Source organism: Numida meleagris, chromosome 3 (assembly GCF_002078875.1).
Source record: "Numida meleagris isolate 19003 breed g44 Domestic line chromosome 3, NumMel1.0, whole genome shotgun sequence".
Lineage (NCBI taxonomy): Eukaryota > Metazoa > Chordata > Aves > Galliformes > Numididae > Numida > Numida meleagris.
In genome coordinates, this window is record NC_034411.1 from 11694877 (window position 1) to 11719057 (window position 24181).

Consider the following 24181-nt stretch of genomic DNA (forward strand, 5'->3'; position numbering starts at 1 on the left):
CTTAGCAATTTACAGATTATCACTACTGAGCTGCATAACTAGTGTTTAATGATGTGTTTTAAATTTTGCTACCAATCATCCTAAGTACTTGATATAATGACAGAAAGTATTGACTGCCATTTTTTATTTTTAGTTTTTTAATCTGGGCAGAATTTAGCTCAAAGCAAGATTTGGTTCATATGTGGACACCTCCCAGGAGGATATGCTTTCACTCTGTTTTAGAAAACATCAGGCAAGCAAAAGATAGTAAAGCCTAGACTGAATAAGAGGGCTGTAAAATTGAGGAGATAAGCAAATATTGATCCAAATTTGACATCAGTCTCAGACTTCTTGATATGCCTAAATGTAATGAAACGGTTGAAATTGACTTCTGAGGGTAACGTGATTAAGCTCTAATAACGGATTCTTCCATTTTCCATATTTCTTCGGGCTTTGTTTTTTCACCCACTTCATAGTGATGACCCTTATTTAAGTGTCCTATAAACATTCACTCTTTACTCTTCCTTACTGGGAGATGTTTTGAAAGATTGGACAAACAGTTCTTTCTGCAGGGCCTTTGGCAAGTGTCAGTCCTGTTCCTTGGTATCTAGTGCTTTCTGCAGATAGCCAGAGTTAGACTTTAAAGCCATGCCTACCTAACACATATAAGTATCATATGTAAATCCTTCTGAAAGCCTCTTGGGAAGTCTTGGTCTATTTTAAGGCAGACAGAAGATGAAGACCACTGGCTGGTATTTTCCCTAGCTTCAAGCAGGAATATCGTTCCTGTTTCTCAGCAGTCTGTAAGACAACTTACAGCTAATCAGAAGTGTTTTAGAATCAAAAACTTTAATGGCTATAAGGATCTCTGAGGCAATATCCTAAGCAGCTCAAAATGTATAAGGATCATTCATATAGAGAGCAATAATTATAAAGTAACTTTTAAAGGAAACACATTTTAAGCTTATTTTGCTCATTACAGCAATTTACAAGAAGTGTTTGATTCACTCTACTTTCCATATCTCTGTCAGTATATATGGTTACTGCTGCATACAGATCTAGCAATTTATAGAAAAGTCACATATGATTCAACATGAAATCCAGCGCTATCAAACATGCTTCAGCCAAGGTTGCCACAGTGCACTGCAGATACAGTAAAGTGTAGAAATACATGACAGAACTGAAGAGTGGAAGCAGGCTGAGTCAGTGCATAATGCAAACTGACTTTCCGTTATGATATCTCTCAACATAACACAAGAGTCATAAAAATGTCCATCATGTAAACATATTCTAAGTAATTCTAGTATACTACAATTAAATTGCATTACATTTACAGAAAAAATGCTCTCTTCCGTTTGTTTACTTGACTGATTGTTCGTAATGATGTAGTTTGAAGGCTGCTTCTAAGAAGCATTTCAAAAATTATAAATGCTGTGTTTTTGCTTGGAAGTAAAATTAAGGCTCTCTAAATAAATTCTTTTAATGCTTAGGCCAGTTCAGTACGCAGTGTCCTTCTTTTGAGAGGACACTCAACTGCAAGCACACAAAGCAACTATCAACATTAAAAATAAAAGAAAGCAGTAAAAATCACATAAAACATCTTAATATCATAGTAAGCCTCAGCTTTGCATCTAGCTTTTGGTGTTTGGTATGCAGAAAGGAAACCGTAACTGTGTTTTAAATGACTACTGAAAATCACTTTGTTCAGCAGGAAACTTTAGGGAAGTCTGGAGGGAAATGCTGAGCACAAACACTGTGAAGTCTGAGCCTCTAAGGGGTGATAATTAGGAATCTTCTCCAGAGAGTAGGTACTTAGAAGCACTCTCAAATTTTAGAGCACTTTACTTTGAGACAAAAATGCCAGGTGCCTGCCTTTTCTTTAGAATACTCGTGGTAAAGCCAGGTTATATTTAATTCCATTGCCCATTTTCTCATGTGTCTTAATTAGTCCTTCCTTCAAACTTTGTTCTAAGCCGTGCATGCAACTGAGAGGAGATTAATGGCCTGTCCTTTCCCTCATCACTTTTTCTCCCTGTTCTTAAATAAAGGTAGTACAATTGCTATTCTGTATTCATATCTACTCTCCCCTGAGGTTTATTAAAAATATTTACCAGCAGTCTGGCAGTTTTGTGTGCTAGCTCTTTCAGCAATGTGGGATGGAAATTAGTTGGTCTCCAGGCTTGAAAAGGTTACGTTCTTTGGGTTCCCATCCAGGAAGTGGTACTTTCTATCTATGTAACTTCACTCCTCTTAGTCATCTTGCCTTTGCTGTAATGGTCAGCATTACAGGCCAGCAAAATTCCAACACTAACCACTCATTTTGATTCCCAACTATGCTTGGATTATGCTTTCTCTCTCTCTCACTGTATACCAAACCATTCTTCACTCATTGCTCTTGTTATGTTGCATTTTTTTTGTGTGGTTTCTGTTTGCTTTCAAGGCTGAAGAATCTTTTGCTTTTCCCTATCAACATTTCTTCCAAAGTCTCTCTCAGACTTGCTTGTGGCAGTTCCATTTTATTCCTATGCCTCTTGACATCTTATCTAATATGGCTATTTGGAAGAATTTTCTCATTTTCTCTGTTTAGGATCTGTCCTCAAATCTGTACTTTCAGTCTTTGGAGCATAAGTTGTAGCTGGCATTCTCAGGCATTTTAATAATGTACAAACCTACACATTTGTGACACAACAGTGGAAGACACAAAAAGTTGAATTCAGTTTGACTTTTTCAAACTGAAAAGAAGAAACTGCAAAGAGCTGCAGATGTAACAAAGCAAAAGCAATACCAGTGCCATCAAGTATATAATGAGGACTTTGTATGTGAGACAACTCTCATTCAGACACTCAGATCAGGAAAATTCCACTGAAGTCAGAGGAATTCCTCTTCATTAAGTATGGAGTAATACGGATAGGAATTAGGATTGCTGAAAGTAAATAACCATAACATTTCCTCCTTTTGATCTTAAGCAATTCTCACTCGTATACTAACATCTTCTTCAGAGAAACATAAACAAAATCCTGAAGCCTGTATACAGACAAACTATGTCAACGCTCAGAAGTTGCCAGCATTGGGATCCCAGACTTCCCATAATATTTACTTTTTCGTATGGCCCAGCTGTGTTACTTTCACAAAGCAGAGTAAAGTCTTTGAACATTTAGGACTATCTGCACAAAAGGAGGGAGAACTGAGGTTTCCCGCGGACTACATGGAAGCCATTAGAAAGAAGGCCACACACCAGTGACATCTCCTAACATCAACTATATCAACAGCTGCTGCCACCCAATACTGAGGAGAAAATCAGGAGCTGACAGCACTGCCACTGTTGCTGTTACTGTCAAGGATGGAGTATTACCTTAAACCTTGCAGGTGCTCTTGTACTTCATGGTACATCCTCTGGGCAGTTGGGTGGTAAGAAAGGTCATAAGCACATAAAGATGATCCTTTGGGAAGTAGCTAAATACATGAGTCCTTCATCAGTGCTTCTCTGCCCATGAGCAAATTAAGGTTAAGAATTCGTGTATTAGTCAATTTCATGTTTAAATGATTTCTCTGTGTTGCTGGCAAGGCAGACAAAAAAAAAATACACCTATAGTGGATTCTTAAAAAAAAACTGGGCTTTTTTAGCAGTCAACATGGTTAATGTTTCTACTTGAATATTTTTCACACTTGCTCACCCCTCACCACGTCCTTATGTTCATTAGATCTTAAAATCAGTCCGCAGTGGTTGCAGCTGGCAAGTAGCAGGCTTCTGCTTAGAAGTTCACAAGCTCAATTTTTAACAGTCACTGCCACTCACCAGTACATAATTGACACTATATTTCACCTTTGACACTCCCCAGTCAAAGAATGTTTCTATCATTTTCGTCCATTCTAGGAACTAGGAAATCTTCCCAATCTCAATACTATCACTACAAACACTGAAACCCCACAAACATAGACAAGAGATTCAGTGTAACAAAGTGGAACATTACCTTCTTCTCTAGTGTCTTTTGAATTGTTAAATTTAAAGTCTTTAAACAGTGTCTTGATATAATAGATTAACTCATCACTTTGGCTTGTGCTTTGCTCCAGTATATTCATATCCTTTTTTTTTTTAATGTCAACTATTTCTATTTTGTTGTATGTAGCTCTGAGGTATCTTAACATTTGTTTTGCAGTCCGCAAAGGAATAGTCATGCTATTATGATGGCTGTTACTGAATCAAGACCATCAGATCAATATAAATTGCACACAAAACCAGTTTAACCAGCCACATCATGAATTCAGTTAATTGGCAGTCCCCTGGAAGCTTTAAATGGATCATCTGCAAGTGAAGACAAGAACTGTAGATGATCAACCTCTATCAAGCTGTAGTAGCCCAATATATCTAACATAACTCAGGGAACGTTTACAGATATACAGTTTATCACTCTATAATGTAATGCACCGCAAACTGGGAAAACATCACTGCGAAAGTCTCAAGAGTGTATTTCATAATCCAACATTATTCCAATTCATGTAAGCGTTTCCCATAGATTCTTGGACCCCAAAGCAATTCTCAGTCTTCTTGTTAATTCTACCCATTACTCAGAGTAAATCCATTGTAAATAATGGTGCAGATTGCATCCAACACAGTCAGACACAGAAAAACCAAAGCTAACCACCTGAATTCAAGGCAAGGCTGAGCAAAGAGTATGACTGGCTAAAGAGATGCTGATATCTATAGACTGTAATGGCCTAAGGTATTACAGAAAACCTGAGTGAAAAACCTGAGAGAGGGTATTTCCTTGTGTGTGCTGTTCTGACATGTCTCTGAAGTGTAACTAAATGCTAAAATCAACCCAAGAGTACTCATCCTTGCTAAGAATAGTAGCAAAAAGGATATGCACAATAGACCTAGGCATTAAAAAAGAAAAAAATAATAAACTCTAAGCGTTCATTTCACTCTCAGTGAGCAATAAATCCAACTGACCTCGTATCACGGAGGTGGGTATAACTGTAGCAGCAGGAAGCTACAAAGGAGTATTAAAATACAGTTCTCCGGCTACGTGCTGGGCTGTGCGGAGGTGAATCAATCAGGTTTATTGAACCTGCTATGGAAACCAGACTGCTACATTTTGCAACTAACATGCTCTTTCCTGCCAAACAATCTCTCCTCTCCAGATGCATGCATGCAGCAGTTTTTCAGGGGGCTTTTCCTAGGGTCTTCCTCACCTCCCAGGCTCTGTGGGACTCCAACGTGGGATGCTTTTTTACATGCGAGTTGAACACAGCGATATTATCCACCTTGGTCTTGGATTTCATTACTGCTGAAACGTGTATCATTATCTACTTGTCCTGACTGATGACAGAAAATAAGGTGAGTGCAGAGAAAGGTAATAAAGTATGGCTGTAGGCTTATGCAATCTGTAGTACAGGTATTCAACAGCAGATGGCCAACAGTTACAGACATTTCAGCTTCATATAGCACTGCTCTTCTTACTCAAATATGTAACATCTCTCTCTTTTAGAACTGTCTGCCCTCACCTCAGATCCTATACACATACTGTAGCCTGTCTGTTCAACTTCTCTGCCATTGCCTGCTGCTTGAATTTCTTCCTCTCCTTTGTCTGCCGGTGAGCAATACTGACTTCCTCTCTGCTCCATCGTACAGTTCCCTTCCCTTGCCACCACCTGCCCCAGTAGCTCCTGGTGAATTCAGCTCTCTCACTTGTGTCCTACACGACTCACAGGGGAATGGCTCCTCATCTCTCTGATTCAGTCTTCCCGCTCCAGTGATTCTATCATGTCATGACACACTGTCATTGCTGCCTCTCATCTTTCCTTTAGAGTAGGGATTCTTCACTCTAATTTCTCTCCCTACCCTTCCTATGGCTCTCGCACCCACGGTAGCACCAATTCCTGTGCACCAGCACTGTGATGTTCCCCACCTTGATGACTCTTTCCTCTTTTGTCTCACCAGTTGACACTGGCCTGGCAATCACTTCTCCTTTCTTTTATCTGGCAATCCCAGTACATCCTCATCCTGCATTCTCAACATTTCTTACTGAAGAAAACAAGACCAAATGTCTACTATGGGTTTGTCCCATCAGTATTTAGCTCACTAACCAAATCTCTTTCACTTGAGCTAAATTCTACGTTGTCATGGGTGAAGATTGCTTTGTTATCATTGCATGTATTTATCTTCAATCACTGTCCAACTGGGTCAGGTGGACCTTCTGGTAGGAAGTGTAGAGGTAAGGGAAATAAAATGTCCAGCTTGCTTAAGTGAATAAAAGGAGTACAAGAGGTCAGCACAGAGATCCTAGTAGCCCAGGAGAACCAGATGCTCAGGAACCAACAAAGACTAACATAACCTGTAACAGCCTCACAACTGTGCCTCAGATGTAAAAGGAAGAAAGAGACATTAGCAAACCTGCAGAGAGCTCTCTGAGGAAGAAATCCAAGTTGTTAAGAAGCAAGAATGAAAGAAGACTATCACCCTGCATGAGCAGAGCAGAGAGGGGCAGTTTTGTTTACAACTTCTTTTTATCTGTCTCAGCTGAAGTTTTCACTATTTTCAAAGATTTCCTCCTAGTTTATGTTCTAATAGACTTGGCTATTGAATTTACAGTCCTTTTAGACTGTTCCAGTGCGCTCACTGTAAGGAGTAGGTCATCTGGGGATCCTATTGCTCATTTCTAAAATCCTTGCAAACTTTTCAACATCTCTGGTTCCTCAAATAGACATTCTCACTTTGACTCCTGTTTCTGCACAGGAGCTGACTGTCTTACTTCAAGGGAGCACTGACACAATATATAATGTTTTTTTCTCACTTTTTTCCTTTCCTCTTTTACTCTCTCGCCAACAGATGAAGAATTAATCATTTCCTTTTCTTCTCTAATCCTTCGTATGTCTCTGTCTTGTTGCTCTTCTCTCTCCCCTGTTGTTTTTTCCCCTCAAACTGCAGCATATTTTCTGCATACCCATGACTTCGCTTGTCTCTTTCCTTTTGTCACTTTCATTTCTGAGATCCTTAGCTAAACTGCTGCTACTGGTTGGTTATCAGACATCTCCTTTTCTACAGTTCAGTCTCAACCACTTCTTACCTAGCATCTGCTTTTCTTGCCCGCATGCTCTACTGAGAGCCAACCAGTCCCTAACGGCTGTTTCATAATTTTGATTTTAGAGTAGGATCTCCATTTTCATGTGCTTTGATAGAGGCTCTTCTGGGTATTACCATTTTATTTTCTGTTATTTTATTCTTACCTTCTCATTACTCTCATATTGTCCCTGTATGCATCTGACTCTATAACTTCCCTCATTTCTGAAAGGAGCCAGTTCTTCTACAGCATATCCCAGTTAATGTGAGATCAGAAATGCAGATATCTTCACCTTGCCATCACCTTGGGTACCTACGTATGTTCCATATTTGTCTCCTACGCAAACTTATATCTTGGCTAACTTCTCAGTGATTGTTAGCCACAAATTGAAGTGCAGCAAAACCTAAAACGAGTTCCTGGTCCATCTATTCCACAGGCCCCCTCTCTTTTCTTCAATCAATATAACTTGCCATTTCACCTGTTATTCAGGTTGATAAAGCTCAGTCTCGCCTGTGCACTTGTCCAAACTCAGTAGTACTTTCTTGCATAGGATTTTTTAAAATCCTGTCTAGCTACTGCTATGCTACTAAAAATTTTGTACTTTCCCTTCCTGCAATGTCATTTTCTCTAGCTTTGAAAAATAAAGCCTGTACCTGTTCATAACCATCCCAAACACTACAGGAAAGATCACATTCCTAGGCAATCATTTCAACTACACTTTTTCATTTTATATCCTTGTATGGATTCCTTTATCACAAAAGTCATGAAGGAACTTTCTTACTTCTTTTTTAATCTGTTCCATAAAGGGCACTTTCCTTATAATATTTCATTACCCACTGAAAGACTACTTCCAGTCCCAATTTGTTTTGTGACCCCTCCTGCTATCATTTATTTGTGGTGGTGATGTTCTTTAAAAATGAATATCTTTCTATCTGTCTTTCCACTGTTCCTTATCCCATCTTCCCTCTAAACTTTACATTCTTCTCAGCTATGATATATCCAACAGGTCATACACAAATATGACAAGATATCATTTTCCTGTTTCCTCTCAGCCTCTTTGGTAGCTGGATATGCTCACTTGTGGAAAATTCCTTAAAGCAATGAATTATTTTTTGTGCATTTCTCCAGTTCCTAAAACAGTGGGCACTAATCAGCGATGAAGGCTTCTTACTGGCATTATAATACAAATAAACAGTAGTAACAGTATTGTTACAGTAAGACGTCACTGAAGTCTTGTCAGCTGCCTTTGCCAATATCTCAGTGAAAAAACATCATCAAGAATCAACACTGGGATCAGTATGAAAGTGCAAGTACAATCATTCGTGCTGGAAAGAACTTTTAGACTGCAAATATGTTGCATGCTTGAAAAAAGCTGGTAATTTATTCACGTCAGAGAAATAAAAGCCACTTGACTCCATTGTACCCTGACTCTAGATCTCATATCTTTAGAAGTCTTGAAACTTTATGTTAGTCTAATGTAATCTACTGTGTGTCATAATAAGTTACATTATGGCAGTGCACTCATGACAAGGACCAGGACCCCAAAACCACAGGATTATTCACACAGAGAACCAGGTGGAGAATCCATTCTCAGCTATGGTAGGGTCTATCCTGAATGATTCTACAAGCCATGTTTTCAAAATTGTCTCTCAGAAATAGTCAAATAAAAATGAAAAGAAAAAGAATTTCTGCATTTTTGCACTAAGACAACGCAGACCATTTTGTATACCATCTGCAGAGTGCTAATTATACACACCATTGTTATTTGTCAGTATAAGATATTTCAGAATGATATCTGTAAGCCATCTGCCAGCTATCTTACTCACAATCTTTAGATCATCAGCAAGAAGTCTTACACATTTTTTCCTTAGGAAGCAATATGCAATATGCAAAAGTAGTTAAATGGGAATGACTTTCTAAAAATGACTTCTTAACATACAACTGAATCCAAGTGAATTTCAAATGAATTATTTTGAACTGTTTAGAATTGTCACATATAAAGTCACGTTTTTTATATCCCATTTGAGGTATTAGGTAAGAATTTCCAGTGGCATTTTGTTCTAATTTTTTATGTCATTTATGTGATCTTTGTGTAGAAACAGTAAGGAATTAATGTATTTTAAAAAACCTACCATGAGCAATTACATTATGCAAACAATTTATGTTCTTTTTTTTGCATTGTTTGTTTTGTAGTTGTACAACATTATTCATTCTTGTGGAAGTAGCTGTTTAGCAAAATTTTTCTTCCTTTCTTTTTCATACCTCAGCCTCTAAAAGTATAATTTCATTGCACAGTCGGGTACACCTTACGTATAGGAAACAATGTGGAAAGGAGAAGGGGAATTAAGAAAGATAATTCCCGAATAAACAGTGAGCAGCAACTGAAAAAGTGAAACACATTCAACTCAGTGGCTGTCACACAACTTTCTGTCATGACTGAAATGACATCTCATACAAATTCAAATGGAGATCTCACAACCAACTAAAAAGTGCCTTTCATTCAAATACATACATAGGACTTGAAGAGTTATACTGACTCTGTAATAGGTTCCTAGCATGACCTTCTGCACATCATTTAATTTTTCCTTATTCAGATCTTACCTGAAAAGAATATATATATCCCGCCATAAAGCCACAGCAATTCTTAATCTCCACACTAATTGCTCTTAATCCCAACATTTGTTCATTTTCTTGCTAAGAATGCAAATAATGATATTTCCCATCAGCTCTTACTTTACATGTACACAGGATTCACGCCATCAGTGCTTTAGTTTTAGCATGACTCACTGCCACTACTGCAAGATATGCAGGGACCAACCTGGACCATACCAGGAATCCTACTGTTAAATTTGCCAAGCTGTGGTGACAGTTGCTTATTGCTGCTGAATTTAAAGCATACGCTCCAAAAAAACAGTGAGGTGATCCAAGAAAAGGATTATCATCACATGCTAAAAAGGGTTGTAATGTTCATTCTAACAGTTTTGTGCTTCTACTTAAAATGCTACCACACAGGAAATTTTAAAATAATTGCTCATTCTCCTCCTAACTCGCTATTATTTTTATCAGCTTTAGGAGTACTGCCACAGTATTTGTTGTCCGGACTAGAGATCAGCATGTTGCTGTAGTAGGTATTTTACAAATGCAGAACAAAAAAAAAAGAATTACTCCGTTGAAGAGAATAAAATTTAGTACAGGAAGTTTGAACATCTACAGACACATAAGGGGTTTTTTTAGATTATATTTCAGATGATAATTAAGACAATATACAAACACCTATAAACAAATTCTTGGCATGTATGTTCTCCAGAATCATGAATCAAATCATCCAGGCAGGCTCTGATCCTGCGCTCAGCACCTGCCAGAATTTCCCAACAAATATATACAGAAGAAGAGATCATAAGAAAATATTCACAAAATCAGAATCAACTATAGATGAAAAAAAAAGAAAAGATCAAAAAGAAAAGAAAAAGCACCCTTCAACACAGAACCAAATGGGTTACTTTCTACTCCCTTCATAAGAACATGAGCTTCTACCTTCACCACCCTCACTCCATCTGATGGAGTTCTTCTACTGTCAAGTACATTGAGTTTATATTTTCATTGTCAGAAAAGAAGTTGGCTATTTGACAGCAACACAACTAACCTGATTTAGTTAGAACATTTTGTAAGAAAAACAGGTATGTAAATGTCATATTAATATAGCTAGATTAGGTCAGCTTATAGTCAAATGAACGTTATTATCAATTTCCCCTAGCTACGTTAAGTTTAAGGATCACTTGACTCCAGCTAGGACTTCGTCACAGTGCAACTATCTGGAATTAATTGTCTACTAATAATACCAATACCTCACACACTATTACAGCAAAATAAATACATACAATTATGGCACAGACTGACTGTAGAGAGTTAACATAGACCTACGCTGAGAGAAATGGCACCCAAAACTAGCAGAAAACATGTCTGACAGACAGAATAATTGCAAATAGCTTGAGCTGGCCTAGAAACTACAGATGAGAGTAAAGGACCTTTTCTTTCCTGAAATAGAAATCGTACAATCACAGAATACCCTGAGCTGGAAGGGACCCACAAGAGAAACCGAGTCCAGCTCCTGGCTCCACACAGCACCATCCAAAAGCAAACCCTATGTTCAAGAGCTTTGTCCAAACGCTCCTTGAACTCTGGCAAGCTTGGTGCCCTGACCACTTCCCTATGGAGCTTGTTTCAGTGCCCTCAATCCTAGTGTCTCTGTCACCAACAAAGATTTTAAGCGCATGTATCCGGTGTTGCCTTAGCATGGTTTCCAGGAGGATCTGTTTTATGATCTTCCCAGGCACAGAGGTGAGACTCACTAGACTATAGTTCCCTGAGTCTACCTTTTCCCTCTTTTAAAAAATGAGGTTATGTTTTCTTTCCAGCTAGTTGGAAATTCACAAAACTGCCATGACTTCTCAAATACGATGAACAATGGCTTAGCATCTTCATCCACTGACTCTCCCAGGACCTGGGATGCGTCTCAATCCCCTCCCTTGCCCAGCTGGCAGTGCTGGGCCTAACGCACCTACGGTATGTATGGCCCTTTTGGTTGCCAGGGCACACTGCTGATTCATATAATGAACTTGCTGGCAACCAGAAATCCAGTTCCCTTTCTGCGGGGCTGTTCTCCACCCTCCTGTCTTCCAGTTTGAACACATATCTGGAGTTGCTCCATTCCAGGAGCAGAAGGGTGAAAAAGGAGTAAGGAAAAAGATTTTCCTGCATTCTCCTGCCCAAGCACATATGGGATCAAACAGAAATTAACATGCATTTATTACATGAATGGATAGAATCAAGGCTTAATGAAATGAAAACTATCAACAGATGTCACCAGCCTGATACTACTACTTTTCACTAATGCATGCAGAGTCTTAGGACTAACTATTTGTTAAAAGCACCTGCTTTCCATCCCAATATCAAATAGCCTCTAAACCTTAGAGAATCATACAAATACCATAAATGTTCACAGCTGGAATATGATATGACATTGTGTCATTTCTGTTTCAGAATATTCTTGGTTTTTAAGTCATTTCACAAGCATCTCTGTTTGAATTTCCTCTAAATCCTGTTCAGTCCCCACCCTGGGCTGCCTCTCAGTGATGAGTCTAATCAGTGTAAAGCCAACAGAGCCAAGTTAGAAACATCTTGCTGAATCTAGGACATTTCAAAACAGGATTGTTTGCTGCGTGCATTCCAAATCCTACGGCCAATGCAAAAATATAACTCAGGTAAAGAAAGTCTTTCTCAACAGAAAACAATACTATGGTTATTGTTCAAATTCAGTACTCCCAAAGACTTCCTTTACTGTATCAGTTATACAGTACACTCAGCTTCTTTCCTCTCCATTTCATTTACTTTCTTTTCAACTAAGCACTTTCATGCTTAGCATATAAATCTTACTTACCAGTTACATTATGGTTTTCATGTATTTCACAAGCATTGCCTCAAAGACCTCACTGCCCACTTTTCAAGGAAATGCAGTTAGCGCAAGTAAGAAAGGGAAAGCCAGACATGATCTACACTGAAAAAGATCATTCAGCTTCTGCCTTTAAGTAAGCACACAGCTTTAACCAGGAGTGAAGGTTTCATTTACACAGACTCATCTCTTGTTGGCTTTGTGGAAATGGTGTTAAGAAGGAATATCAATAAGAAAAGTACAAAGATTTATCGAACAACCTGAAAGAATATTCTCCAAACATAAAACAATATAGAAAAAGGCACAGACTACGTTTATGTGTGAGTGAGGAAAAAGTACAGTAAAGAGAAGATTGTATTACAAGAAATCAGGCTGGAGATGTGGACAAACATGGACTTACGCAGGGCTGCAGGAAAAGAACAAGGTCCAAATCTTTGTGGCATGGCAACAGAAGGGGAAAAAGACTTCACTGACACATATTCTGTGGATGGAAACAGCACGGGGAAAGTATTGAGAAAATCCAAAGAAGGAAGCCTGCAGCAAGGGGATGAGGGGAGCTATCTGGGCTCTGGTTCCTCGCTGACAGACAGAGGTCTAATTCTTCAGAGGAAAGTAGAAGAAGGAATAGCAAGACTGGAGCCACGGGCAGTAATCAAAAGAAGCATCTACTAGCACTACTACGTTATCATTCTAGGTGGCAGTAGTAGTAGCCATATGGTATCACATGGGATGAAGAAAGGTTGGGGGAGTGAAATTAGTTGTTCTCTGTGCAAGATTTAGTAAAGAAACATCTACTCAGTCACAGCCATGCATGGAGAAGAAACAACTTAAGCCTGAAACATCATGGAGAGCCAAGGTACCTCCCTGCAGTGACTCTTCCACTTATACATAAACACATTGGTGCAGTGATGCTCTGAAAAGCCCAGTCATATTCAAGTATGGGTTATATAGTGAATAAATAGCCAAGGTAATATTTCAAAACTTTACATTGCCTTAACATTGTTACCTCATTATTGCAAGCATGTGTTTCACCATGTTGTCTCTAACTTTCATTTAAATCCAAAAAGATAAACAAACTCTGCTTAAACTGTCTCTTGAAAAGAGAACATGAAGAAGACAATTATTAGAAAAAAAAACCCTGAAATTTTGAAAATACATGAACCAAAAAGACATTACTGACTCCTCTACTGTATATGCAATTTATTTCTTAATTTGCAAAGGTCACCTCTTTTAGATTAGACACTGTAAGAAAGTTAATAGCTGGCTTCAACAGAAGAGGTACTTTGTAAATCTCACATTAATTTTGATTCTCCCTGACATAAGGCTTTGAAAGCTTTTTAAGAAATTCTCCATGCCAAAAGAGCAACCCTTAATAGCAGCAGAACAGAGATCTACCTTTTCCAGCCCAAAAGGGACGTGACTGGAGAGTTTCAGGATGGTCTCCACTGATCCACAAAAAAACTTTATAATCCTGTAATTTTTACATTGTTTAAAAGCACAGTAAATAAACTACCGAGATTATTTAGTCCTTTTTCTTGCTGTCTACAAACAGCCTGACTGCAGTTCATTGGGTACTGGGGCTGTGCTTTGAGTGCTTTCCCAAAACAAGTTGTCATCAGAGATCCTTGCAAATTGTTTAATTGATTTCCTTTAAGTAATCAAACTCTGTAGCAGCTTTAGTGCCTCATTACCTGTATCAGATATTATGGTTATCTTACATGGTGGCCTTGCTCTCTTATGTTATAGCTTAATTGTAATAAAGTACTGCTGTAGTTTATTCATTTATAATTTGGCACTTCCCATGCTTTTTCACAGCAACAGATCCCCAGCATCAAAGCTCTCACAGGCTTAGTCATAAAATATAAGTCCAAATACACAGCCTAAAGAAGCTTTACCACCAAGTTTAAAAGGCATTTAATTTGCTCTTAGGCCTCCTGAACAATAGGGACGATATATTCTTTAGATTTTAGTCCGTAATCAGTATGAATCTAGATTATGAGTCTGAGGTTTGTCAGAATAAACATCTCAAGCCATGGCTTAGTTTTCAGGTATAGCCACAATAAATTAATGAAATTAGTGCTCTACATCACAACCTCAGCACAACACAAACATTTGTCAAGAATCTTTTCAAGAAGTACTTTTCTTTATCTTTCCCTAGAGAAAAGTGAAAATTATTTAAATTTGTGGCAATTGCTGAGCTTTTCAAGTCCTGATGGATGTCCCAAAACAAAAGAATGTATGTCATAAGAAAGGAACTCCCTCCCCAAAATATGCAGACTTCCAGGCCAAAACAATCCCAAACTGAGGAAATAAAATCAATAAAATAATCAATATGTAAAATCAATCAGCATAACTAAATTAAGCTTTTTCCAGCTGTTAGTGTTCTTGCTGACAAAACATTTTTTTCCATTCCACAGTAACTCAGCACCACACAGTAACTCAGCTTCACAGAGTTCTTCTCTATGATGCAAATGGGAGAAAAATGAGCTTTTTGTGAATGCATCCACCACCTTTTTTGCATGAAAATAACTAACAGATGAGTATTCATATTTAGGATTGTAGTTTTGCATAGAGAAACTGCAAATAAATGTGCCCTTGGTATCTGGGTTACATCCTTTAATGATACACAAATACATGCCAGAAACACTTTAATTGCATTCATGAGAAAGTAAAAAGTATGAGAGATGTAAAAGAAAGTGCAAGATAAAATGAGATGTAACAAATGAGAACTAGAAAGTTGCAAGTCAGAGCAATGTGCAAGCTTATTTACAAGTCCAAGGAAAAAATAATCACCCTCAGATTCAAGAAAAAGCCTTTTCTGAACTTCCTATTACTTATATGGTGACTCATAGAAGATGCTAGATTTTAATAATCTAGCCTAGATTTCACAGAACAGATTTGCCTCCATTTGTGACCCTCTGCGCCTAGCCAGGAACCAGAGGATAGCAGAAGCCATGCTTCTCTCCAAGTAATCCAAAATTGGTCATGACTGCTTACCTACACACTATACACAGTGGCAGAAGCAATACACAGCTGAACTACAGCATGAATGATGCAGACAAAATAAACATCAAGGCACGTGCATGCAACCATGATTCTGGTTTCTGCAGTGGTCTACAGAGACCACCACAGCAAAGCTGGAAGATTCCCAAATGTCTTTTTGAAGGCTAAACCAGCTCTTTTCATTTTGGTCTTTTTAGTGCTGCCTTTATTTCCTTTTCTCTGGTAAGACTGGCAATGTTTGGAACTACAGAGAGACTGTAGAAGACATGGTTATCTTGTATCAGCAACTTCAAAACTGAAAGGAAGCAAAAATACAGCCTTCTCAAACACGTAAAAGCAAAGCCCAAGGCTAAGACCAGAATTTCAACCTGTGTTCTTGAGCACTGAGTGTGTCTTGAAATCTTAGATCGCTACAACTGTCTCACTGACGGACCTTCAAAGCACTCTGTATGTTCTGCTACATAAAAGAAAAGTTTCCAGTGTTACTTTCTTCTTGAGCAAGTAAAATATAGCATATATGCCTTATACTGGCAAATAAACAGAAGTGAAAAATGGCTGTAGCACAGATGTGCTTGCGAGAAAACATAGCCAAATAAATGAAAGGGAACCACCGTAGCAGTGATTCATGTGTAGCAAAGGTATTCTACTCATCTGCTTGTTATTCTGCAAGGTGGCTCAGTTTTTCCAGATATCTCAGCCTGTTTGTTTGCTCACTGCTGGCTACAGTGGACCCACAGCATCCCATTCACATGTGGGGTTTTTTTTGTTTGTTTGTTTGTTTGTTTTTTCCAGAGTGCCCATATTGACAAATCCTTTCCAAATAGTTTCAAAATGGTGGTCCCTTCTAACATACGAATCCACTGTGGACTAACCAAGTGCTTCTGAAAGCTAGGGGCAGTGAAGCAGAACACGGAGAGTCATATTAGTTAGCTGGACTACTCAGCACACCATGGGAAAAAAAATGGATGTATGGAGATTTTATGCAAGAAAACTGTATTATTTGCCATTAGGTTTTTTGTTTTTGTTTTTTTAATCTACCTGTTCCAGCTGCCCAATCAGGAAGACTAATCAATGCTTTGTGTCCTAGGTCTGCCAAATTCAAGAGCAAAATTTTTGTTTAATTCTTGTTTAATTTCACCAGATCCTTGTTTTCACTTCACTGTGAAAGGAAGACCTGAAAGAACATCACATAATTTGCAAACCTCAGACTTCGGCTGAGCAAATACTCTTGCAGTCCCCAAACAATTTATGAACATTGCATTAAGAGCAATAAATAATTCAGTTTGCATTGCTCCTGGTATAAACCATTTTAAGAACCCTGGTAAAGATATACAGTGAGCACACACCCAGACACCGCAGATAAAATCTGGACTAGGGTGAAGACAACGCCTGAATGTCAAAACATGTTGCACTACAAAATGAGAGAAGTGTTTTATTGGTATCTACCCTTCTCATATTCTCTCTGAGGTCTGAGTCTCAGCTTATCTGTGCAGCTACAATCATATTGAGAATGATGCCGTGACGAAGAGAAGAGATGCTGCCTCATGCTACCTGACTTCAGAGGCTCCAGTGTTCCCACAGTCAGATCCTGATAGCTTGATAATTTCCAGTGGCTTGATGGCTCAACAGTGCAGTTCTTCTTGACCCCCTGCATGAACTGAGCTTGTGACATAAAGGTGACAAGTTTAAAGGAGCCAGATCAGAGTCTGAACAGTGTTTTCACTACCTTTAATGTTCTTTGCTTTTTACTAGGTGCTTTCACAGACCATAAAGAATGGTGCAGCATTTCTTGCTCTAAGAGACCTTAGTTCATAGTTTTCCCAGTCCTCAGCAGGACACTGATTGCAATGCTTTTGTTGGGAACTAAGAGCATATCCTACTTTTTTCAGATACTTCTTAGCTCTTAGCTTGCTGCCTGGAGCCCCTAGACATCAGTTAGTTAAGGGCTCTGTGACAGAGCAGGTAGTGAAGCTCATAGCACTGATAGCATCCATGGGGTAAAACCCAGTGGGGTTTCTGAATCCTTCTCATGCTGAAGGATTAGGATTAACAGAAATGTTTTTCTCAGATTAGGTGATAATCTTTAATACTACTGCTGTTTACAGATGTGATCATTTGGATCTACATATTCTGCGATCTTCTGTTCTGTTCTAAATACAATTAAGAAAACACCCCCCCCCCAAAAAAAAACCACCATATCCACAATGATTAATTTGAACGTAGACGTATTTTTTCAACCCTGCTTGAAGCCTTTGGTTTGGCTCTCCGAAAATGTTCGGCTCACTTTGTTCTTCTGACCTAAGTCTTTGGAGAAATTTTAAAACCTCAAGAAAGAGTGTCCCTGGCAACCAAGCCTCAGTTTTGCCCACACTATTATTTGTGCTGGGGTGCCTGCATGTTTGCCTAATCAAGGAGTAGGAAAAACCATTACAAAATGCTTCTAATCAATAGCCTGTAGGCACAAAGCTCATAGGCACAGAGCTTAAACACTGAATATTCACCGTCAATCAAAAGAGTAAACATTCAAAAACAGTTGCTGAAAAAAATCAAAAAACTGTCTAAGTAAACCACAGTCTGCTCCCAAATATACTGTTAATGCTAAAATGAAAATGCTATTCCTTGCAGACTGTTGATTCCTTTCCAGCTATATATTTAAGTTGCTTAAAGCTTGCCATAAAGTACAGAAGTTTTCTGGATTTAACAGTTCTTTTCAGGTCAGAAAAAAAGAAAAGCCTAGTTAAAAGACAAGGAGGAGTATTTAGAAAGCCTGACATTTGGACTGACAAATTTTTTAAACCAACTGCACGTCAGGAATGAGCAGATTTGTGCCATTCACACAAGCACAGCAAGAGGCATGAGAAGGAATGATATGCAACTGTATGTGTATATTTTTCTATTAAAAGAAGATTCCTTCTCAGACTTTTAACCCAGGAGGTGGAAACTTACTTTGCAATTAATATGGTAAGCACCATTTATTTTTGCAGTATTTCTGAAAAAGCATGCGAGACATCATGTGTGGATAACATAGCACCACATTTCACTTGCAAACTTAATATGTGGGTATGAAAACTTTCAACCAGGCAGTCATCTAGCAAGTAAACATTTTCTTCATTTATTTCAATGTATTTCAAAGGAAAAAACACTTTCACACTTCAGCAGTACAGTCCCTAGGGACATGAAGATGATTTAGCAATACCTGGATAGCGTTCAGTTATGTATATATCTCACTGCTTCTTTAGTTTGCTGAGCCGTATAGTGTGGTGTACTGTTTATAATTCGCACTTTTATGACTCCATCCAGATGAGAATCTCAAAGAATTTTTCAACAAGAATGAATTAATCCTTGCAGCTGAAGCAAGGAGAGAGGTTCAGTGACTCCCTCAAGGACACAAAACTCAGCCTTGACTCAACTCAGGCTTCAGTCTGGCACATAGCAAATTCTCCGTGTCCAAACGTTCCCTAGAAGTTTTCAGCAACATTTCTCTTCACAGCCCTGATTTTGCTAAGGTGATGCAAATAAATGAAAGAGTTGTAGTTGCAGAAATGAACTAGCTCATACATCATACAACAGGGCCAGGAGTCAGATCTCTCAATTCCTTCCAGGCATCACACCAGATCTTCTGATTGGAAATTAGTCGGGGCAGAGAAAGGGTCCGGCGTACCAAGCTAAATATCATAGAATAAAATGAACAGCAAGCATCACCATATTGTCTCATCATTTTCCAACTAATACCAAAAAGAATGGAAGTAAACTGCAGAGAAAGAGCTGATCACTTTGCAGGAGAAACAGCAAAATGCCCTTGCCAGAGATGTGATATACAAACCTAAGCCATCATTTCTTCCTTTAAGCCAAGTGGACCGCTGGAAGATCTAAGACTAATGCACATTGTAACTCAAAATTTAAGATACATTACCTTTCAGACAGGAAATATTCTTCCCTCATTTTTCTGCAAATAATTTTTAAAAGCACTGAAAATAAACAGGCATTAATAGCCAAACTGGAAACAATGCAGAACCTTATTCCCCGATATACTATTGAAAGCTCCACTTCAGGATTCTCATGTAGGCAACAAGGAAAATCTTCATTATGCAACAAAATCAGGTATTAGATGTCCAGACAACAATTAATGGGGTTATTGCGGGACCGGAGAAACAATCAGTTTCCAGAGTACTTTCGTTTATTAGTTTGTTTTCAGCCTTTTGTAGCAAAAGCACGTTATTCAAACCATAAAAAATGCAAAATATATTGAAGGGCATGCAGGTAAGAGGTAAGATTAACTGAGGGAGGTAGTATTAACGTAACTGTTCTCAAGTATCTGTTGCTTCAGGAAACAGCTCATTCTTCAGAGCTGCACTGCGCAATACAGTTATTCTCTTTTTATTCCACCTGTGTATTCAACCTATTTATTTATTTATTTTTTAAAAAGATTAATCTAATATCAAGAAATACTGACTTCTTCCACCTTGCAGGGATTATAAGGAGTATTGGTATGCACAGTGCATCTTGGAAGATTCTCTCTTCTGCATAGATGAATAGCCAGAGTATCAAAGTTTTTCTGATTCACCTCTTAGCTGAAGATGTTTTCAGTGTTATGGTTAAAACCTTTAAGCTTCGAGGCTTGATCAAGCATTAACACTTCACTAAAGCAGAAGCCCTGGTGCTTAAGAACAAACACTGGAGTGAATAATGTGGTGTTAAAGATCATACTGGAGATTTTAATAGAAACCAAGCATATCTACCTCATTACATAACAAAACCATCTCTTCTCACTTTGTTGCTTTTATCTATTTCCACACATGCAATGTGTTCATGAGACAATGTGGAATATGCTCCCAGGTTAGATAACAGACATACCTATTAACTTGAATAGAACATACACAAACTGAGGATACAATCTCCATACGACTCAAGCCTCTCCCAATGAAAGAACATACTGCCTGAAAGGATAGTTTGCTTAGCAGCAGGAAGCCAGTTAGATCAGATTCAAAAGGTCAAATTACCCAACTATTTCTGATCTTACTCTGAAATCAGCAGAATTATTTACACAGACAGATAGGAGTTTTGCTGAGATGTAAGATGTGACTAAAACTCATGGAATTCTAACACCGAATTCCAACCCCTCCCTAGTTACATGTTTATTACATTACTCGAAGCTCATTTTAAATCAACAAGACTAATTTTATTTCATTTTAGTTAATTTAATTGAACATAAACTAAGTTTTTGATTAATTGAGTCCTGGTGGAAAGTCAGAATCGTACCCCAGATCTGAAGACAGTTAACTCAATATTTTACCTCATGTGAGAAGCAAATAAAAACAGAGTTAAAAGATTCCTCTTTCATGTAGACTCTGCGAAAAGTATGCTTAATGCATACAGAACAGCAGTGAGCACTGCAGAGAAGCAGGAGACCATCACATACAAGCAGAGCACCCTCAATCCCCCAGAAAAATGTTCCACAAATTCTAAAAGCATTAGGATTTCAGTCATAAGCTTGCCAGTTGCTGCATTAGCTCAGGCAGCCAGCATTTCCATGGGAGATAAACTAATGCCTCACTAATATATTGGCCACACTTCAGTGACATTCCTAGAAGAGCTTTTGTGGTAGGAATTGGAGGTAAAACACCATTTATATGAGAAATCTGCTTTGGTCCTCGTAAAATCACTGTATCCTTTTATACACTTTTCACTTCTTAAGAGACATACTCCTTGTTATCCTATACCAGCTCTTCTATCAGATCTACAGTGGTGCATTTATTTCTAGTTTCTCACATAAAGGGATGCAGAAGGTGACAGCTGACCCACTGCTCTTCGCAGTGTGCAGTAACAATGGCAATCACCCTTTAATAGGGCTACATATACATTACTGGGCAGGAGCCCTGTAAACATGGGATATGGTAGCATGAAGAGCACTCTCACCATGACCAGGAAGGGCTGACAGAGGCCGCACCATCCTATCCTATTGTTCCCATCAAGTCAGCAATGTTTTCTTTACAAGTTGCAGAATACTGCAACTATTATGAAATTCCCATGTATTTAAATCAATATCAGTGTTGGTTTCTAATATCTCCACTGTGACCAATGGAATTAATTTGTACTAAATTTCACGGTAATAAGATCAGGATCCAGTCTGCAGTGTTACTTGTGGTGTAGTCATACCACCTCTGTGTCACAGCAGAGCCCCATACCACCAAAGAGAAAAAAAGCTTGCTAGAACTTTCACGTAATGGGATTTAAGCTATAAACAACACTTGGCCTTTTAGACTCTCCTTTTTCTGAATACATATGGTCCTTTTATTACTGCTTTATATGCCAAACTCATTCTGAGCTCAGTTATGGCACCTTAGCATTATTCTCCTCAAGCTCTATGGAAGATTCAGAATTAACGAGACAAATATTTACGCAAGAAAAGGAGACAGGCAGACAAAGAGAGGCACAACACTCACTCTTAAAGTGTTATCTTCTGCCAAACACATTGCACCAGATGCTGAGATCAATTTTTCTACGATATTACCAACTGTCTTCAGCATTTGTTCAGGATATTCAGTGACAGTAGGTTAAGGCCAAAGGAAGAGAAAAGCGGATCATGCACTAAGTGGAATATCTCAGGTTTTTCAGGACAGCAATCACCTCTCACTGTAATGAACAGAAGACATGGTAATGTGCCATGGTGCACTGCAGCCAGGAGAAAAGGTCATGCTTAACAAAGGGCTGCAGAATTCACTGCAAAACGAGCATCTATTTAATCACCACAATGAGGCCAAGAGCATTATCCACGGGTAATCATATTATTTCTCAAATACAGTTTGTCATGTTAGAACAGTATGCCACTAGAATAAGAGGCTATTTGTGCCACTGTGCGACACTTTAAAGCTGTGAATATCAGTTTAGTGGATTTTTGTCAAATGTACAGAAGGCATGAGTGATAATTCCCTTCGAGATTTCCCATTAAAAGGAACCTTGTGACAAAGAATTTAAACAAAGATGTGCTGATATTATTTGGGCAATTATTTCAAGCAAGTGTGCAGAAGATCTCCTGCTAATTCCATTATTGATAAAGCTACTGGGCAAGCAAAACAAAATAATTTTATCCAGAAATTCTTCACTACTGTTTACAGGAAAAAAATTATAATACAGCAGGTCAAAGAACAACTAAGTTGAAGTATTATGGAGAAAAGAAATCTTTAATATGTACTTAACTGTTTTTATCTCATGTATTATTATGGGCTTTAGGGACTGCAAGGTACCCAGAAACAGATTTATCTTGTTCATAAATATGGAGATAGTTTTAGTAGTAGCTTTTCTTAATCACTTAAAGATGAGATTAGCATTCACTTACATTTCTACAAGTAGAAGTGATCAAGATATTTAGTGAAATAAGTTTTCTCTACAACTGCCTGAAGGGAGGTTGTAGTGAGGTGAGGGTCATCCTCTGCTTCCATGTAACTAGCAATAGGACTAGAGGGAATGGCCTCACATTGCACCAAGGGATATTCAGACTGGACATTAGGAAATACTACTACTCCAAGAGAGTGGTGAGGCACTAGCATAGGCTGCCCAGGGAGGTGGTGGAGTCAACGACCCTTAAGGCGTTCAGGGAACATTTAGATGTTGTACTAAGGAACATGGTTTAGTGGGAAATATTGGTGAAAGGTCGATGGTCCAACTGGATGATTTTAAAGATCTTTTCCAACCTTGGTGATTCTATGATTCTAAGTTGACTTAATAGAAACAGTAAGATCATATCAACATTATTCCTAAAAGTTTGCAGCTCATTTGTCATAAAAAAGCATAAATAAACTGATCTATTCTGGGGACAAAAAGGCAGAGATTAATTCTTAGTCTGGTCATATTATAACCACAGTCACTTGTGCAGACTGAAAGCAAATGTTACTCAGTGTGCACGTCTGCCATAATGTGTGAAAATCAGGTAGAATCTGCCACTGATGGAGCTGAGTAAATTTAACTGAAAAAATCAGACACTTCCACATTTCAGATAACTGTTTCCTCCATTAGCCTTCGGTCTTTCCCTTAAAACCTGCTGGATTCATTATTACGAAGTTCAAAGCCTTTACTTCTTCATCTCTGAAGACAGCTCCAATTTGTGCTGTTTCCAATTAGGATTCAGCTGCAGACAGCAGATCAGCTGGAGACAGGGAGAAGGGGTGGGTGTCTTGCTGGAAACCCTGGTCTCTGCAAATGAATTCTCAGAGTTTCAGCATCATGTTTCCATGCCAACAAACAGCACAAGAAGACACATCTAAGTAGCAGGCTTTGTGCAGAAAAAGAACTATAAATTTTACTTATTCTGCCCTCTGGAAGGTTCATTACAGGGCTGATGAATACCTGTCCAGGCACTTTCTAGATCGTTTAAGAGAATTAAACATTCAAGGTACACTTGCTTCAACACTGGTATGTTCACAGAGTTTACCCAGGTCTGGACCTAGCCTGTTCTGTGGTTTAATTGTCCACATCCGGCCTCTGGATCTCCTGACCCAAAGGACGTCAGGGTGCTCTGAGGGTATCTGCTGGCTGCAGAGTACTCTCTTTTCAGTCTCTTAATTTTGCAGTTATCACAAACCACTGCTGTCAACATCCTCTGCTCCCTTGCCAAGTGCTTTTTGTTCTGGCTACAATAAAACACTATGCAGGCACCAGAAGTGAGACTGAAATAGCAGGCTGCAAAGTAATG

General features: G+C 38.5%; 1 long non-coding RNA gene across 2 annotated transcripts in view; it reads right to left on the reverse strand.

Annotated features, from left to right (window-relative positions):
• The window catches only part of LOC110396899, a 194063-nt gene that overhangs the window by 8232 nt on the left and 161650 nt on the right, over positions 1 to 24181 (reverse strand). The window contains exon 4 of one of the 2 annotated variants that reach the window (XR_002437343.1): positions 18666 to 19157. The exons of the other annotated variant lie outside the window; for it this stretch is intronic. This is a non-coding gene — a long non-coding RNA (uncharacterized LOC110396899). Of the gene's footprint in view, positions 1 to 18665; positions 19158 to 24181 lie in introns of those variants that run through there. 2 annotated transcript variants of the gene reach the window in all.